This window comes from Marmota marmota, unplaced genomic scaffold (assembly GCF_001458135.2).
Source record: "Marmota marmota marmota unplaced genomic scaffold, marMar, whole genome shotgun sequence".
In the NCBI taxonomy this organism is placed as follows: Eukaryota; Metazoa; Chordata; class Mammalia; order Rodentia; family Sciuridae; genus Marmota; species Marmota marmota.
Window position 1 is genome coordinate 38,968,509 of NW_025999900.1, and position 20,666 is coordinate 38,989,174.

Below are 20,666 nucleotides of genomic sequence, written 5' to 3' on the forward strand. Positions count from 1 at the left end.
TTTTTTTTTTTTTTTTTTTTTTTTTTTTTTTTGAGTTCTTTATATATCCTGGAAATTAGTGCTTTATCTGATGTGCATGTAGTAAAGATGTTATCCCACTCTGTGGGCCCTCTCTTCACATTGTTGATTATTTCCTTTGCTGAGAAGAAGCTTTTCAGTTTGAATCCATCCCATTCATTAACTCTTGATTTTATTTATTGCACCTTAGCAGTTTGTTAAAGAAGTCAGGACGTAATCTGACATAATGAAGATTTGGACTACTTTCTCTTCTATTAGGTGCAGTCTCTGGTCTAATTCCTAGGTCCTTGATCCACTTTGAGTTGAGTTTTGTGCAAGGTAAGAGGTAGTGGTTTAATTTCAGTTTGCTGCATATGGATTTCCAGGTTTTTTAGCACTATTTGTTGAAGAAGCTATCTTTTCACCAGTGTTTGTTTTTGACGCCTTTGTCAATTGTGAGATACCTATATTTATGTGAGTTTGTCTCTGTGTCTTTTATTCTGTACCAAAAGAGACATGTAGAACATGCTATTTTTGTTACTATAGCTCTGTGGTAATAGTTAAAGGTCTGGTATTATGATGCCTCTTGTTTCACTCTTCTTGCTAAGGATTGCTTTGGGTATTCTGAGTCTCTTATTTTTCCAGATAAAATTCATGATTGCCTTTTCTCTTTCTATGAGGAATGTTGTTGGGTTTTAATTGGAATTGCATTAAATCTGCATAAGGCTTTTGGTAGTGTGGCCATTTTGACAATATTAATTCTACCTATCCAAAAACATGGAATGTCTTTCTGTCTTCTAAAATCTTCTTCAATTTCTCTCTTTAGTGTTCCGTAGTCTTCATTGTAGAGGTCTTTCACCTCTTTTTTAAAATTGATTCTCAAATATTTTATTTTTTTGAGGGTATTGTGAATAGGGTAGTTTTCCTAATTTCTCTTTCAGATGGTTCATCGCTGATGTATAGAAATGCATTTAATTTAAGGGTATTGATTTTATATCCTTCTACTTTGCTGAATTCATTTATTAATTCTAGAAATTTTTTAGTGGATTTTTTTGGATCTTCTAAGTATGGAATCATGTCATCAGCAGATATAAACCTCCCTGCATTAACACAGGAACTTTTGGATGACACCTCATATCCAAACTATAACATTCTGCTCTGATTGCTGAAAGATCATGTCAATCTTGCAATGTACAATGCATTTAGTCCATCTCCAAGAGTCCTGTTAGTCTTAACTGTTCAGCATTGCCCCAATGTCCAAGACCAAAGTCTTATCTGAGATTCAAGGCATACTCTTTACTATGAACCCCTGTAATGATCAAAAGCAGGTTACATATGTCCAATATACAGTGTTACAAAGTAAACATTCCCATTCCAAGAGAGACAAATAGGGGCATAGAAAGAAGGGATGGGACCAGAAAAAGACTGAAACCAGCTGTGCAAACAATCCTATAGCTTCACATCCAGCATTTGGGGTACATGGTGGCAAGATGTTGTCTCCAAAGGACTTGGGCAGCCCCACTATTGTGGCTTGTCAGTTGCAGCACACATGTCTTCTTTTAGGCTGGCTCTTTCCACAGCCAGCAGATTTCTTCTGCAGATGCTTCATGTTATGGTATCTCTTAATCTTGAGGGAGGGAGGAGTTCTCTACTGCAGCTTTGGCTATCTTCTCACAGCTCTACCCATTTCCATCTCAGGAGCAGCCTGCAGGGATTCTAATCCTGATACAGTTTCCTTGGACTCCCAGGCCTTCCTATGAAGTGTTGGTGGAAGCCTCCATGACCTCCTAACTCTGTATTTTGTCCAAACCACAAAGACCATGTATGTGGCTGGGGCTCCTTGGACCAAGGCTTCAGTGGCCTGTGCATGCCTTGGTGGCTGAGCACGGTGAACACTGTTTGAACAGGGTGCCCTAAAGATCTCTTAAATGACTTCACATCTGTATCCTTGAGCCTGCAGTGAGTATAGTTTTGTTGATTCCTGAAATTTCCTATCATCTCTAAGCAAACTAGTTAATTACTCCTTAGTGGTAGTAATCTCTTCAACAAAGACACCTTGCTAGGCTTCAGTTTTATATGTACCTCTCATCTGGCCAAACTACAAGTTTTTCACATCCTTCTGCTCTGTCTCTGTATCACGGTAAACCTGGCTAAAAGTTGCCAGCAATATCCATCCCACCATCTAAATGCTGTGCTGTCTTAAAAGTTCCTCCACCAGTTTAGTTAGTCTATCATCTTTAAATTTAGCTGCATAGAATGTTTCAGGACATGGACAAAATATAGACAACCCTTTGCCAGAATGTAACATGTATGGTCTCTAGTTTGATTTCTAGTAGAGTTCCTATTCTCCTCTGAGACCTTATGAGCACACTTTACAATCTGTATTCCTGTCCACATTCTGATCTTTAGAACTTCCACCAGAGTTGTTCATTAAACTCTGCTTAGAACATTCTAAGGCTTCTCCAGCCTGCATCTCCAAACTTTGCAAAACTCACTCCTCCCACAAATTTCAGAGACTTCAGAACCACATGGTCAGTTGTAATCATAGCAATGGCTCCGCTTCTCAGTACCAATTTCTGTGTTAGTCAGATTTTTGTTGTTGTGACCAGAATACCCAACAAGAATAACTTAAAGGAGGAAAAGTTTATTTTGGCTCATGGTTTCAAAAGTTCATTCCACGACTGTCTGGCTTTATTGCTCTAGGTGAAATAGAGGCAGAACATAATGGTAGAAGAGTGTGGCCAGAGGAAAGCTGTTCTACTCATGGCAGCCAGAAATCAGAGAGAGAGAGAAATAGAGTAGTGAAGAGGCTTCAGAGAGGGTAAACCTCTCTAGGATATGGCTCCAGTGACCCACCTCTTCAACCATGCCCCGCCTGCTTACAGTTACCACCTAGTACAGTAGTCCTTTTTAATAACTAATTCATCAAATGGATTAATCCACTGATATGTTACAGCTCTCATAATTAATCATTTCATCTCTGAACATTCCTGCAATAACCCAGAACATTTTGGGGAACATCTCATATCCAAATCGTAACACTGGGTCATACGGTAATTTGAAAAATTTTGAGGAACCATTGAACCTTTTTTCTTAATCAGTACTATTTTACCTTCCTTCCAACTGTGCACAGAAGTTTGAACTTTTCCACATCTTTGCCAACCTTTATTTTTGTTGTTTTTGTTATTGACATTGCTAATGGATGTGATATAGTATCTTGTAGTTTTGATTTGCATTTCACTAAAGATTAATGAGTATTGGTTACACACTGGAGATGTTGAGTATCTTTTCATGTGTATATTATTAGTCATTTGTATATCTTTTGAGAAATGCTTATTTGAATACATTGTCTATTTTTTGGAATCAGTTTGAGCTTTTTGGTTTTTTTTTTTTTTTTTTTTTTTTAGGTTGATGTTCTTGACTATATAGACTACATAGTATTCCCTTATCAGATATGATTTGGAAATACTTTCTTCCATTCTGTGGGCTGCCCTTTTACTCTGTTTGATGATTTTTTTTTTTTTTTGGTGGTACTGGGAATTTAATTTGGGACCTTACAAATGCTAGGCATAAACTCTGTTATTGAACTACATCTGCAGTNGGGGAACATAACAATTGAACCACATCCCCGCCCCTTTTTTTTTGTATTTTGAGACAGGGTGTTGCAAATTTGATGAAGCTTGCCTTGGACTTGCTTTACTCCTGCTTCAGTCTTGTAGGTAGCTGGAATTACAGGTGTGTGCCTCAGTGCCTGGACTTGCTTTTTTTTTTTCTTTTTCTTTGAATTTTTGGGTTTTCTGCATATAAGAGTGTATTGTCTGTGAATAGAGGTAATTTTACTTTTTCCTTTCCAAATAGAATGCATTTGTTTTTTTTTTTCTCATCTAATTGCTTTGGCTAGAACTACTGGTACTGGGCTGAGTGGAAGTGGTAAATGTGTGCACCTTTGCCTTTTGTTCCTAATCTTTGATGAAAAATTTTGAGTTGTTCACCAGAGGCTGATGTTTATTCTGGGTGTTTCGTATGTATTGCTTTCATTATGTTGAGCTGGTTTCTTCCTATTCTTAATTTGTTGAATACTTTTACCCTGAAAAGGAACTGAATTTTATCAAATGCCTTTGTTCTACATCAATTAAGATTATTGTGGGGGATTTTTTCCCTCTTCATTCTGTTAATATAAGTTATCCTATTTGTTGGCATGCAATTGTTGATTCTTAAAAATCCTTTTTATTTCTGGGGAATCAGTAGTAATACCCTCACTTTCATTTCTAACTTTAGTCATATGAATTTTCCCTCTTTTTTTTTTGTTAGAACATCTATCTAAACTTTTGTCTATTGTGTTGATTTGTCTAAAGGGTGAACTTTTGATTTCATTGATTTTTTTTCCCCCTTGTTTTTCTGCTGTTTTGTTTATCTCTGCTCTAATATTTATTATTTTCTTCCTTCTGCTAGCTTACTTTAGTTTAATTTGTTGTTCTCTTTATGGTTTTGGAAATTATAAAGTACCTTGGTTGATTTCAGATTTTGGTTTTTATGTAAGTATTTATTGCTATAAATCACCCCTTAGTCCTGCATTTCTGCATAGTTTTAGCATGCTGTGTTTTCATTTTCATTTATCTCTAAGTATTTTTAAAATTTTCTCTGTGATTCTTCTTTGCTTCATTGGTTGTTTAAGAATATGGTGTTCAATTTCTGCAGTTTGGTACATTTTCCAGTTGTACTTCTGTAACTGATTTCTAACTTCATCCTGTTTTAGATGGAGAAGATGTTTTGTATGCTGTCTATCTTTTAAGATCTGTTGAGATTTAGTTCATGGCCTAATATATGTTTTATTCTGGAAATCATGTCATGTGTATTTGAAAAGAGTGAGTATTCTTTGTTGTTGTCTAGAGTGTTCTGTATATGTCTATTAGGTCTAGTTCGTTTCTTATGTCCTTTTTAATTTTTTTTAAACTTATATTCAGTCTAATTGTTCTACCCTTTGTTAAGAGTAAGATATTAAGTCCACAATTGAAGGGCTGGGAATGTGGCTCAAGTGGTAGCGTGCTCTCCTGGCATGCGCGGGGCGCTGGGTTCGATCCTCAACACCACATAAAAATAAAAAATAATGATAAAGTCCACAATTACTGTTGTAGAACTGTGTATTTCTTCCTTGTTTGTCAGGGTTGTTTTATGTATTTTCTGTTGTGTCATTAGGTGCATAAATTTTTAAAATTATATATAATTTTAATAATTATATTCTTACTGTATTGAGCCATTTATTAATACACAGTATCCTCCTTTGTCTCACGTAAATTCTTGATTCTATCTATTTTGGCAGGACATAGTGGCACTTGCTTGTAATCCCAGTGACTCAGGAGACTGAGATAAGAGGATTTCAAGTTTGAGGCCAGCCTCAGTAACTTGTGAGAGCCTCAGCAACTTAGACTCTTTCTCAAAATAAAAAATGAAAAAGGACTGGGGATGTAGCTTGGTACCCCCCCACCCCCAAAGCCTATTTTTCTAGTGTTAGTATAATCACCCCTGTTCTCTTTTGTTTAGTATTCAATTTACTTGAAATACCTTTTTCTGTTCCTTTACTTTTGTGTGTCTTGTAGGTAGCATGTAGTTGGATAGTTGATCATGTTTTTTTTTTTTTGTTGTTGTTTTATTAAATCAGTTCTGCTATTCACTGTTTTTTGACTGGAGTGTTTAATCCATTTCCACTTCCAGTAATTACTGATAAGGAAGGACTTCAGCTCTGTTATATTGGGTTGTTTTCTGTATGCTTGTAGCTGTTTTGTCCCTCATTTTTTATATTGCTATCTTCTTTTTTATTTAGTTGATTTTTTTCTGTAGTGAAATCTTTATGTTCCTTTCTCATTTTGACTTACATATATAATCTGTAGCTATTTTCTTTGTGGTTACCATGGAAATTAGATTTGCCATCCTAAAGTTATAACACCCTAATTGAATTTATACCAGCTTAAGTGCCATAACATACAAAAACCCAGCTCTTCTAAGTTCTGACCCCATCCCTTTGAGTTTTGCTGTCGCAAAAGGGCATCTTTATACACTGTGTGCCTAATAGTATTAACTAATAATGAACTAATAAGAGATTAGTACATTTGTTTCTTAAATCATGTAAAAAACAAAATGTGAGTTTATAGGCACATGGCACACCAGTGCTTGGAAGCCTAAGGCAGGAGGATCATGCATTTGATGCTAGCATGGACAATTTAGCAGGACTTGGGCTTAAAAAAAAAAAAAAGGCTGCTGATAGCTCAGTTGTATAGCAGTCACCTTGTATGCACAGGACCTGGGTTTAATCCCTAGTACTGCAAGGGGGGAAAAGTAGAGTTAAATAATATAGCTTTTAGACTATTTTTCACAACACGTGTTAGTCTCTTAAATCATGTAAAAAATAAAAAGTGCAGTTATTTATTATTGTTACAATAATGTGAGTTTTTATTGCCCAAATATTTACCTTTATTGAGGTGTTTATTTCTTTATATAGTTTTAAATTACTGCCTAGTGTCTTTCCTTTCACCCTGCAGGACTCCTCTTGGCAACATTTCCCCAGTTCTAGTTTATCTGGGAATGTCTTAATTTCTCTCTTGGGTTTGAAGGACAGTTTTGCTGGACATGTGAGCTAACAGGTTCCTCCACTCCTCCTTTATTTTAGGCTTTGAATATATTTGCAAAGTATCTTCTAGTCTCCAAAATTTCTGATGAGAAATATGATAATCTTATTGAGGAGTACTTATTTTTCCTGATGTATTTCATGACTCCTTTTTCTATTTCAATGAAGAACCCCGTCATTGCAATTTTTTTTGTAAGTACTTTGTGTTTTTTTTGTTTTTAAAAATTTTTTTTATTCATATATGATAGCAGAATGCATTACAATTCTTATTACATATATAGAGCACAATTTTTCATATCTCTGGTTGTATACATAGTATATTCACACCAATTCGTGTCTTCATACATGTACTTTGGATAGTAATGATCATCACATTCCACCATCATTAATTACCCCATGCCCTCTCCCTTCCCCTCCAACCCCTTTGCCCTCTCCAGAGTTTGTCTATTACGTCATTGCAATTTTAAAAGGCATTGAGTTAAATCTCTATAGCACTTTGGGTAGTGTGGCCATTTTGACAATAATTTGAAGGACTGGGTTGAGAGATGAGCTGAGATCTAGGGATCAGTTTCCCTCTAAATGTTACCTGTAATTTTTCTCTAATAGCCTCTAAAATTCTATCCTTATTCTGTATTTTCATAGTAGTGTGCCTTGATGTGGGTCTGATCTTTTCATGTTGTCTCAAATTTTGTGAACTTTCTTTTCATGGCCTCTTAACATCTTTTCTCCATGGTCAACTTTATTTTCAGGATTATATATTTTGTCTTTTTTGCCTGAAACTCTGTCTTCCAAGTGATATAGTCTGCTGGTGATGCTTTCTATTGAATTTTAAATTTGATTTATTGATTCTTTCATTTTGGGGATTTCCATTTGATCCTCGGACTCTCTCTTTATTGAGGAGGTCTTTAACTTCCAGATCAGTTTAACTAGGAACTTTCTAAATTTCTTCTCTGACATTTCTTTCATTGTTGTGTCAAAGGATTCTATAATTGAGGCATTTTGGCTTGTTTGGGGTGATTTGTTCCCTTGTTTTTTCATATTGTTTGTGTGCCTACCCATCTAACAGTAAGGATCTGAGGCAGTAGGATTTCTACCCTGTGAACTTATACTGTCCCTGAAGATTCCAAGTACCTCAATAAACAAATAATAACAACAACCAACACCAATGATATACTGCATAAAACCAAATAGTTTCTCCTGTGACATTTAGCATGTTAATTGTCACATATACAGAGATGATGTGATCAGTTATTGACCACATTAAAAACAGCAAGTTTACAAAAGGTTTGCAATTTCAAAAAGTGGAGAGGGAGAGAACAGAAAAGGTATAGGATGTGATGATTATGAGGGAGAAGAAGAGAAAATAGAAGTAAAACTTAAAGGAGGAGTGAAAGAACAATAATGTTTGACTGTTAGCAAAAGAAAAGAGAGAAGGAGAATTAAGGGAAGCAGACAGAAAACAAAACAAACAAAACAAAAAGAGAAATATAGTAATGAAACATCCTAGCCCTCAAATGAGTAAGCCATGACAAATAACTGCCTTCAAAAAAATGCAAGAAATTAGAATAAAGAGACATATATGTTTATGTATAAGTGTCCATGAACCATTCAGGTCATAATTAAACAGGGGAAAAAAAACTCAATGGAATATTACTCATCAGTAAAAGAGGATAAAACCATGGCATTTGCAGGTAAATGGATGCAGTTGGAGAAGATAATGCTAAGTAAAGTTAGCCAGTCCCAAAAAAACAAATGGCGAATGTTTTCTCTGATATAACGTGACTGACTCGTAGTGGGATAGGGAGAGGGAGCATGAGAGGAATAGACAAACTCTAGATAGGGGAGTGGGGTGGGAGGGAAAGGGAAGGGGCAGGGGGTTAGCAATGATGGTGGAATGTGATGGATCATTATCCAAAGTACATGTATGAAGACATGAGTTGGTGTGAATATACTTTATATACAAACAGAGATATGAAAAATTGTACTCTATACATGTAATAAGAATTGTAATGCATTCCGCTGTCATTTATTTAAAAAATAAAAGCAATTAATAAAAACAAAAACTGGGCTGGGATTGTGGCTCAGTGGTGGAGCGCTCACCTAGCACGGGCGGGACCCTGGTTCGATCCTCAGCACCAAATAAAAAAATAAAGGCATTGTGTTGTATTCATCTACACCTAAAAAATAAATATTTTTAAAAAAACCAGTAACTCCTTAAAAAAAGTAAAAAAATAAAAACGAAAACAAACAAAACCCTTCTCAATGAAAAGTTAAGGAATTCCTTCTATTGCAGTGTTCAAAAATTGCCAATGAGAATAAATGTTCTTTGTCTATTCCCAAATGTCTGTCTTTCTGTTTCTTCTTGAGGTATATAGTGTGTATGTAAGTAGTGACTGCAGGCTGTCAATCCTTTCTCTTTTTGAGTGGCTCCTCTTGTTGCCAGTGGGAGTTCAGAAGTTCTCAGCTTCCCTTCTCCTGTGTTAGGTGGAGTGGGCTTGAGTGTGATGTCTGCTCCACCCTCAGGGTGGGGTTGCTGTAGTTTTCTGTGAGTAGAGTTCCAGAGGTGAGCTTCCGAAGGCAGGGTTTGGGTCTCCATAGGTGCAGGCTCTTCATTGAATGGTCTGAAGTTTTTAAATGGGCGCATCTCCAGGGCCCATCCAGCTGCTGCCCATCTGTGCTGGGATACTGCACTCCAGGAATCTTCCCTGGGTTCCACTCATGTGGGGGAGGAGCCAGCCTTCACCCCCTCCAACACTCATGGACTCCACCTTTCCTGGACTCTTAGGTTCAGTCTACAAACCAAGTCATTCCTCGCTGGGCCTGCTTGTGGTCAGACTCAAGGGGGAGCGGGGAGCTGGGTGACTTTCCACGATCCATATTCCCTGTGTAAGACTCTCTCTGCATCTGATTTTCTCCTGGCCTTTTAGGCAGGTTTTATGACTTTTGGTGTGAGTTTGTCAGGCCTGTTTTTCGGATCCAGCTCTGGTTTGCCAGAACTTGGCACCCACAGCCGCAGGCCCCTGCTGAGCGGCTACAAGATATCTTCTTCCTGTTTTGTCCAGGGGCAGCCAGAGAGAAAAGGCTTCTTTCCCACAGGACAGTATCCTGCAGCACACCTTTTGCATCAGTTCTGCCAGGGTCTTTGATCTCTGGTCTTTCCTTACTAAGACATGCTACAAGTTCTGAAAACACGGTTTCCCTTTATTCTGCTATCCCTCCACTTGGTGGGTGAAGGGACTGCTCTGGCAGGCACTGGCAGTGGTGGATGTAGGTGGGGGAGTTCTTCATTATTCTGTTATCTCCCACCTGATCTGCTTTGAATGTCCAGTATTAATTCCCAGTGAAGGCCCTTCCCCGCTCCCCTTTTCCACCCACATTTCTGAGAAGCTGACTCCTTGCTTTCTTGGTTTCATGCCATAGGGCAGCCTGGAGAGTGACCTGTTCTGTTCCACCATCTTGATCTCCTGCTGCTCATTCTTTTCTTCTGTGTCTTCAAAACTGTCTTTAAATGCCTCTGGTGAATTTTTCATTTCTATTATTATTCTTTTCAGCTCCAGAATTTCTTTTTGGTTTCATTAGAGTTTCTATATCATTATTGATGTTTTCATTTTCTTCATATATCATTTATTGACTTTTTACACATCTTCAATTCTTTCAGCATCTTTAAATTGACACTGCATCTCTGTGATCCCAAGCAGCCAGTGGCCATCCTTGTGCAAATCAGAACACAGATGCTAGATATTTAGAGGAGCGTGTCCTTTTTGCTCACCCTAGCTCCTGCAAGCTGTACAACTATCTGCCACAGGGCTGGGCATAGGGGATATGTAGCTGTGACTATGTGAAGAGCTGATATTGACCAAAATTAACCACAGCTGTGTCCTTATGTCCAGAGCCTCAAAATAGTTCCATCAGGCAATTTTTTTAGTGTAATTGTTGTCTGGGTGCGGAACCAGTTCCCTGGTTCTTCCTACTCTTGATCTTCCCAGAATCTGATCTTTGGTTAGATTTTAATTTAGCAATAGTTGCAGAAATATTATCTTTATTTTACTGTATTTTTGAATCCTAAGTCACTTAATAACCCTGAAAAGTTCTTAGGAGATATTTCAGAAAGTCTCTTTAAGTAGAATAAGTGGACCCATTTATTAGATGTATGTACTTCTTTATTCCAGGCCTTCCCCTTCCTGGTCTTCTACTTGCCTTCCAAATGTAAATGCTTTGTTGACTTAACATTTTCATTTTTATTTATAAAAGCATTTTTGTACTTTTAAAACTTAATTGGCATTGTACTTAATATTTATACTTTGTTTCTTTCAATAACATGCTTTGGAGTTCTGTCCATCTTAGTTAAATAAATCTAGTTCATTCTTTTTAACTGCTGCCTAATATTTTGTAGATTATTTAGGGATATGCCATAGCTTTCCTGTCATTTTTTTTTTCTTTGCTAAAATTGCAGGGTATTTCCTGTGGTTCCTGATTACAGAGTCTGTAGACAACATCCTTGCCTCTTGGCCTGTGCACATGGCAGGTTTCTCTATGCAGTTGTCAGGCTGTGGGCTATTATCATATTCTCTAATTGTTTTATTAGATCAGCTCCCACCAGGAGAGGATAGATTTTTTTTTTTTTTAATCCCAAATGTTCATGTAGTGAAATGGTAAGGGTTAGAACTAAATTTGAAGAAATGACTTCTTGTTTGCAAATAAGTAGATCTCATTAACTTGTACTACTTGGCTTTGAATTTCATTTTTTTTTGGTAGTTGTAGATGGACAGAATGCCTTTATTTTATTTGTTTATTTTTATGTGGTGCTGAGGATCAAACCCAGTGACTCACGCATGCAAGGCAAGCACTCTGTCACTGAGCTACAGCCCCAGCCCTTGGCTTTGAATTGTTTAAGGACTAGATTTTTTTCCTTTTTTTTATTTTTTTTGATACTGGGGATCAAACCTGGGGCCTCACACATGCTAGGCAAGTGCTGAACCACTAAGCAGTGTTTCTAGCCCTCAAGACTAGTTTTATTTATTGTACTGTACTTTGCTGCTAGACATAGAAACATTTAGAAATAGTGAATTCTGCAGTTAAATGAATACTAGTAAATCATTATAGTGACCACTGAGCTTTTGCATAAAATTGCACCTTGTTTTGAATCCGTACACAGGCTTTGCTAGGAGTGAGGGTGCTTCTGAATTTGGAAGGCCTCTTCTTTTAACTGACAGTGTCTGTGCTAATGACTGGGTAATATGTGTGTCCAGCACCATACCTGCTCATTATGGACGCTGCAGCAGAGAATCATGGTGCAGTTCTAGTCCTGCTGGGGCAGGAGGAGGCACAACACCACTTTCAGTTTCCCTTAAAGGACTCTTAGTTTCCCTTTGTTTTGAACAGTGTGACAGGGAAGATTCTTTATTCCTTTATATCTTTTAAGATCATAAAAATGTGCAATATTTATTTCATTGATAAATTATGTACAGAAGTTCTGATTTTTGAAACTGGCATTCTTCATACGCCACTTCTTTTTTCCACAGTTGTTTTCCTGTCCTTTTTTTGTTTGTTTCAAAAACCCTCTAGCTGGAGACCTTTTCAGTTTTCTGAGCCTTAATCTATTCATCTATCCAATAGGGCCATTGAGCCAGGAGCCCTTCAGGATGGTGGAAGAGGCAGGTGCACAGTGCAGGGCTTCCTAGGAAGCAGGCTGTCATTGGACAGGACCAGGGGTAGCCATTTTGTACAGCCTCTCTGTAACAGAGGGGAAAACTGAGGCTCATGTTCATATGTGTGCTTTCTCCCCTTTCTGTTTGTTCTAACTGATTAATCTCTCAAGAAACCACAGTGGCTGCTTTTGCCCAGATCATTTTTTATGCCTTCAGTTTCCTTCTTCTCCCGCCACCTGTCACTTCTCTAATTCTTCTTTGACATGTGTTCAAATTCATTTCCCCAGGAAGGCTTCTTAAAAGTTTATCTTCACAGATGGATATTATTTCACATCCTTATCAACTCACACTTACCTTTCACTGTAGAAAATTCTTCTATATTCTCATATTATTTACAAAGGGCTTGTATCATAAAAAGATCTCCTATAGAACAAAGCCATATTTGTTAACATCCTAGTGTTATGTGTTTTGAGAACGAAAATTTCAGCTGATGGAGATTATTAAATCTCCACCATATTATGTTTTATCATACTAACTTACTTACAGACCTCTTATTCTGCTTTTCATATGATCATCTTGCAAGCCAGTAGTCTAGAGCTAAAGGGGTATATCAAGTAAGTTAGAAGAAGACGGTTTACTGACAAGTCAGCTGTCATTACATACCGTGAGCATTCTTCTTATAGTTCTCATCTTTCTTCCATGCTATGCAACATGGGAACAAAATGAAAATATCAAGTGACAGAATATATTCCTAAAGCTATCTAGAAGAATTTATATGTGGACTACTACATGAAATCACATGGAAGCTCAGAAGCTTTCATCTCCCTAACCATGGATGAATGGACAATCAGTGTTTCACTGAATAGCATACACATTCCAGTTTTACTTCAACATATTGTTGAATAAATTCTTTTCCCTCTTATTTGATAAATTCTTGTGTAATGCTCTCACCAAACAGATATTTTGCTTTTTTGTGTTGGGCTCTTATGGAAATAGAAAGTAAATATTAACAGGCATCTCCTCCCCTCAGCACACACAAATGCATGTGTTGGGATGTGTATTTGATAGAAGACCTTAACAATCCTTTCAGTCTGGTAGTTTGAGGAAAGAAGCAAAAATAGAATTTAGGCCTGGAAGGAACCTTGGTTGAGATGTGTTTATTTTATGAATGGGAAATGGATACCCATCAAAGGCAGGTGGTTTGCAGTATAATGTGGACACTGAGGCCCTGAGCTCTGAGTACAGGATGATACCTTGCGGGAAAGTAGCATTTCTTTACCCTTTCAGGGAACTCAAAAGAGTATTTCCTAAATTTTAATCCTCCTTTTGGGTTTTGGATGTTTAGGAAATTAGGTTATTTGTGGAGTTTGAAGCTAGAATCTTTTGTTTGGACATTTTAAAGTGTGCTGCCCATGAGGCTTTTCTGAGAAGCTATTAAAGAAAAGCAAAACTTTGTTAAAACTGGACTTTTGTCCTGTTCTTTTCTTGAAAATAGGGAACTTTTCTTTGAGAAACATTTTATTAGCCCTTGTAGAAAACACTCTCAAATCTGAGGCAGTTTTCTAGTTTTACCTTTTCAAGTGTTGACTTTGAATTAATTATGCCCAACTCCTATTGTAAGGATTAAATCTTCTCTGTCACTCTGTTACCATTGCCTCCAGCACAGAGCAACCTGTTTAGGAAGTTAAGTTAGAGGATAGTATATCTAAAATGACTGTTTTTTTTCCCACCCACATCCTCAGTGTGCATCCTGTCCTCTCTGTCTCTTGCTTCTTTTTTCTTCCATGTCATTTTCACTAAGGATCAAAGGGAACCCTTAGAAAAATTGTTTAGGTATTTGGAACACAAAGTTTGCTTTTTTTTTTTTTTTTGCCAGATGTGGTGATGCCCATTTGGAACCCTGGCAACTCTATTGGCTGAGGCAGAAGGATCATAGGTTCGAGGCCAGCCTCAGCAAATTAGTGAGGCCCTAAACAACTTAGTGAGAGCCTGTCTCAAAATAAAAATTAAAAAGGGCAGAGGGTGTGACTCAGTGGTAAAGCATTCCTGGGTTCAATCTCCAGTACCCATGGATTGAACCCAGTACTTTGTACATGCTAGGGAAGTACTCTACCACTGAGCTACATCCCCAGTCTCTAGGCCTGAGGATATTAATGTTGGCTTTCATTTGTTAAACTCTCATATAGCAGATGATCTCCAGAGTCTTTAAGTACAGAGATGACACAGCTCCTTCCTTTAAGGAGTGTTATGGTTTGGATGTGAGGTGTCCCCCAGAAACTCACATGTGAGATAATACAAGAAGGTTCAGAGGAGAAATGATTGCATTGTGAGAATCTTAGCCCAATCAGTGAATTAATTCCCCCGATTGGGATTAATTGAGTGGTAACTGAAGTGGTAGGGTACGGCTGGAGGAGGTGGGAATTGGGGCATGGCTTTGGGGTATATATTTGTTTCTGGCAAGTGGAGACTTTCTTTCTCTCTGCTTTCTGATCATCATGTGAGCTCCTTCCCTCTCTCACACTCTTGCGCCATGATGTTCAGCTTCACCTTGATCTCTGAGAAATGGAGCCAGCCTTTATGGACTGAGCCTTCAAGTAAACTTTTCCTCCTCTATAATTGTGCTGGTTGGGTCTTTTTAGTCACAGTGATGAAAAAAGCTGACTAAAATAAGGACCTAAAATCTAGTAGGTGAGATATATGATATTTAGGAGCAATAAGTGAGGAATTTTAAAGTAATGAAGCAAAATACGTAGATTCTTAATGTTTCTCATTAGCAGTTTGTAGAAGGTTAAGAATACCATGAGTGAAGTAGTTTAATCAAAAAGTAATTAAGATTTTTTTTTTAACCAAAACTTTGTTGCTTTAAAATAACTGTTATATGCTCATGGAATACAATTTCAAGGTTGTACTATGCAACTAAACTGTATACGTGCTATTAGCATCTCACTAATTTTTCCACTAATATCTTTCTCTTTTTTAGGATTAAATCTAGAAATGCCATAGTGTATATATATGTATGCTTTAAAAATTTTACTTTTACACAAATGGTAGCATATCAAACTATATATTTGTTCTGCTTCCACTTTATGGTTGTTTATTATTAACTCTTTTAATGATGGCCTTTGAGTTGTTTCTGTCTTTTGATATTATTAACAATGCTACCAGTTGCTGTGATTTGGATATGGCTTGTGTGTGTCCCCCAAAGATTGATGTGCCGGAAGCTTGGTCCCCAGTGTGACATGTTGAGAACATTTAAGAACTTTTAAGAGATGGGGGCCTAGTGCAAAGCAAGCAGGTCATAGGGGCATTGCCCTCAGAAGGAAATCATGCTGGTCTTGCAGAGTGGGTGAGTTCTCATAGGAGGGAGCCATTATAAAAAGAGCAAGCCTTGCCCCTGTATCTCTTTTGCTTCTTGTCTTACCATGTGATTGCTCTTTCTCTCTTACATGTGCTGTCATCACAGTGGAGTCTGCCTTGTTAGGATGTGGCCAAAAGGCCCTTAACAGACTCTGTAGTAATGATGCCACCTGACCTTGAACTTTCAGCCTACAAAACTGTGAGCTCTTGTCTTTGTACATTACCCAGCCTCAGGCATTTTGTTATAGAAAACAGACTAAGATAGTGGCTATAATTGAACTTGCAAGCAAATGGTCTATATGTGGGAATTTCTAGATCAAAGAATATATGTCTTTAAGTATTGCCAGACTCCCTTTTTAGGTATTGATCTTTTATTTTTTATTCTGTGATACACATTTATACTTTCATTGACAAATTATATCTTCTTCTTTCCCCTTGCCAATAGTGTGCGATTTAACTTTAGATTTGATTTATTTGAGATGGAGTCTCGCCGTATTAGCCATGCTGGCTTGAACTCCTGAGTTCAAGCTGTTTTCCTACCTTTTCAAGTAGCTGAGACTATGCGTATGCAGCTTGATTTAACTGTTTGATCTTTCCATTTTCAGTGGCAGAAAATGGAATCTCACTGTCATCTGCTGTACATATCTCTTGCCATAAATGAAGCTAAACACATTATTATGTGCTTAAGAATAGTTTCCCTTTTTGAGAATCAACACTTGTGTTCCTTTGCCCATTTATCTATTGAGATGAGCTTATATGTAAAAAGAAAATTAGCAATAGAAAATTTGTCACAGGAGTTGATAATTTTTTCCCACTGGGTTTGAGTTTTGTTGTTTATGGTAACTTTTACAGGTATAAAATTTACAAATTTATTAATCTTTTGCTTTATGGACTTTGGATTTTATGTCCTACTTAGAAAGTTTGTAATCTCACCAAAATTGTGAAAAATGTCTCCTGCTTTATTTTAATACCTTTGTGGTTTCTGTTTTTATGTTTACATATTTTAATCAATTTGGGTTTAGTTTGCTGTGAGTCAGTGCCTGTTCTGTCCTCTGCTTGGCTGTGTGTTGTGCCAGCACCACTTTTTAAGAGGTTTTTTTTTTCCCTTGATTGATTAAGTGTTATATTTTATCTTATATCAATTTCTCTGAGATATGTTTGGATTTCTTCATGTATCCATTGATTGGATGGCTTTCTCATGAACCACTTTCACACCTTTTTAATTATTACAGATTCACAGCACTTTTACTATTAAGCCTAGATCCCCCCTCATTACTCTGCTTTTTTATATTTACCCTAATTATTCTTGCTCTTTTGCTTTTCCATATGAACTGTAGATTTAGCTTCTGAATTTCTGAAAGACTGTTCCTTTCATCTTATTGGGGATGTGGTAAATTTACATGTCAATTTAGATTTTTTTTTAGAGCACTGATCCCCCAGGCAATTTTTTTAATAGCTCAAGTATTTCTTATCTTCTCAGCTTTTAAAGGAAAACTTATTATAAAAAGATTCATTACGAATAAAATAAAGGACAGTTACTGATATTCCCACCTTCCTATCACAACAAACATTCATGTTTTCATATATTTTCTTCCATTTCCCTTACACTTTTAGTTATGCTGATCATATTTTAGGGTCTTTTTATTTTATTATTATATGCAGTAATAATTAGCAAGGTGCCATGCATGCAGCAGGTAAAAGTTTAAAGTTCTTATTGGTATTGCTGTGGTATCCTCATGAGAAAATTTAGGAATGTACCTGTTAGAATTCAGAATGTGCACATGCATGTGCTGTAACCCTGTAGGGGCTTTACTTGGCATCTCCCCTGTTATGGTTTGGATGTGAGATGTCCCCCAAAAGCTCACAGGTGAGACAATGCAAGAAGGTTCGGTGAAGAAATGGTTGGGATTCACCCTACCACTTCAGTTACCACTCAGTTAATCCCTATTTGGGATTGAATCCAGGGACGCTTAACCACTGATCATGTCCCCAGCCCTTTTTATATTTCATTTAGAGACAGGGTCTCACTTAGTTGCATAGGGCTTCACTAAGTTGATGAGACTGGCTTTGAACTCACAATCCTCCTACCTCAGCCTCCCCAGCTGCTGGGATTACAGGTGCACACCACCACGCCCAGCTCTACCCCATCTTTGATACTGAGGATCGAACTCAGGGATGCTTTACCACCAAGCTACATCTCCAGCCCTTTTTACTTTTTGCTTTGAGACAGGGTCTCACTAAGTTGCTTAGGGCCTCGCTAAGTTGCCAGGCTGGCCTCAAATTTGTGGTCCTCCTGCCTCAGCCTACCAAGTTGCTGGGAATACAGGCATGTGCGTACCACCATGCCCAGCTGTGACGCAGGAATTAAACACCGACTTCCCCCCTCCTGTCTCAGCACATTCCTTGACAGTGTACAGAAAAACAGAAGGCTTGAGTTTAATTTTTGGGCATACTGAAGCCTGAGAAGCCAACTGCTAACACAGATTCAGGGGTCACACTAGCACCTTTTGGAAAGTCTTCCTGGTGAGGGCAGCTCAATCCTCTTTGTGACCCCAGGGAAGTCCTGGAAAGGTTTTCCCTAGCTAATATGGAGTTAGTTAATCAATTTGAAGACCTGCAGGCATGGAAGCCAGAGAAGGAAAAAAGCCGTGCTCGCCTAGGATTTCTGGATCAATTCCAGGAACTTTCCTTCTCCCTCTGCCAGCAGCACCCATCAATTCCCATAGTAACCAGCCCACGACTTTCCAGCTTTTCTAAGAAGGAGGTACAGAGCTGCAGCAGAAACACAGAAGAGCAAGACCCAAACCCCAGGCACTAATCTGATAGTTACTTAGTGGCTTAACATGCCAAATCTGCCTCCTTGCTTCCCTACTGCCCAGTTACCAGATGGCTCTCTTTTTTCCCTTCAGCCTGATGCTGAGACAAAGAAGGGAATTATTTTCTAGAGGGCTCTGTACAAAGCAGTTTCTGTTTTCTGATATAATTTTGGTTCGAGTCTTTTTGGTACTAAAGTTATCATGTCCCCTTCAACACATTGTGCATAAATATTTACTGTGTGAAGGACTCCTCTGGAGTAGAAATTAAGATTGTAAAGATATGAGGTGGGGGAGACTCTGAGACATAAGAGGCCACACCACTCAAAGAATGAGGAGCAGATGAAAGGGTGATAAAAGCGAGTGGAGGCAATCTTATCTTGTGGAGGAAAGGATTCTTCATGTTGGCTGCTCTGGGGCAGCAGCACCTCATCACCAGCACACTCCTCGTGCACTGGTCAGGAACCATGGCTCAGTGGTGACTTTCCACATGGGAAAGGGGAGTATCAGAATTAGGGGATATGTGGGTGATGAGTTAAGTTTGAGAGGAAAAAAAATAACTGATCCAACATGTTTATCTAAAGAATTACTATGTTGAAGAGATTTTCTTTTAACTAAAATGGTGGAGAATCAAATTAAGTGCCCAGCATGGGTTATGAACCAGTTCTGCAAAGTTTCACATCTTCTCTAACAGAATTTAATGACTAAAAGGTAAGGTGATAATGAGAGTAACAGAAGGTGCTACAAAAGGAGAACCCAAGGTCACTGCCCATAGAGTGTGGGCCTCATTGATAAGATGCACGTGGAGGAAATCTTTATTTGGGGGCTCATGGTTTCAGAGGTCTCAGTCCATGGATAGAAGGCTCCATTCCTCGGGCTCAAGGTGAGGCTGAGCATCATGGCAGAAGACCATAGTGGAGGGAAGTGGCTCACAGGATGATCAGAAAGCAGAGGAAGGGATCTCCACGTGCCAGATACAAATATATATACCCCAAAGCCCCACCCCAACTCCCACCTCCTCCAGCAGCACCCTAGCACTTCAGTTACCCATCCAGTTAATCCTTAGTAGGGTTAATCAATCCCCGGTACCAAAGAAAAGAAAAGAAAAGGAAAAAAAGATGGGGCAGAGCATTCAGTTTTTATTATAGGTTTACAATTATAGGTAGAAAATAACTGTTTTAATGAGATGATATATACACATGATGTGGACTGCAGTGAGGTCAAAACATATTATGAACTTTCATTAATTTGATTAATCTGGTTAGTAATTTAAAACCATCCACCCTAATGTATGCTAGTTTATTTTTATAACTAATCTATGAGTAGGAAATGTATAACATGATTTTTCTAAGAAAAGTTTTGGATGGAGGAGAAAAGAATATTAAAGTACCGTGGACAGGGACTGGGGTTGTGGCTCAGCAGTAGAACACTTGCCTAGCACATGCAGGGCGCTAGGTTTGATCCTCAGCACCACATAAAAATAAAATAAAGGTATTGTGTCCAATTATAACTCAAACAAAATATTAAAAAAAATAAAAAATGTATCATGGACATTATACAGTTTGATAGTGCAGAAAGACCCCACCTCCCCATTTTTAGTTCCAGTTCACTGTTTTCTGTTTTATTACCATTAATAAAAACCTCATTCAGGTAATACTTTTTTTTTCTTTTTTTTAAACTATGAGGTTGTTGAATCTCTACCTAGATTTGAGAAAGCTGTTTAGAGCTATTCAAATCATAACTTTGGAGTCTTAGAGATGATGAATCACTTGGCAGAGGAACCATGAGATGTTGAATTACTTCATGGATGACTATTTTTAGAAACTTAGCACTCCCTTTTAATTCATTTAATTCCTATTCTAAGCAGATGGGAATGAAAGAAGAGTTGGAAAGAAAGGCTAATCACATACAGGTCTTGTCCCTTGGAGCCTTTGATCCTGGAGCAGAAGTAAGAAGATGAGAAACAAATACAAGGAAATGTAAGGCAAATTGTATTAGGGATAAATTGATGAAATAGGTTTGGGGGCAGGTAAAGGTGACCGATATTTCTTTTTTCTCTTCCTGAACTTGAATTTTGTCTTTGGCTATATTTTTGCACGCAGCTGAAGTTTTAAAGACATTTTTGAACAGAGATCGCTAAGGAAAGTCAAGATTCAGTATAAAATAAAATCTTAGGCTTAGCATTTAGGAAAGATCACTGAACTTAGTTGTTTTATGGGCTAGAATTCT

General features: G+C 37.8%; 1 protein-coding gene across 13 annotated transcripts in view; it reads left to right on the forward strand.

Annotated features, from left to right (window-relative positions):
- The window catches only part of Sipa1l1 (signal induced proliferation associated 1 like 1), a 358,428-nt gene that overhangs the window by 90,579 nt on the left and 247,183 nt on the right, over nt 1-20,666 (forward strand). The window lies entirely within an intron of this gene.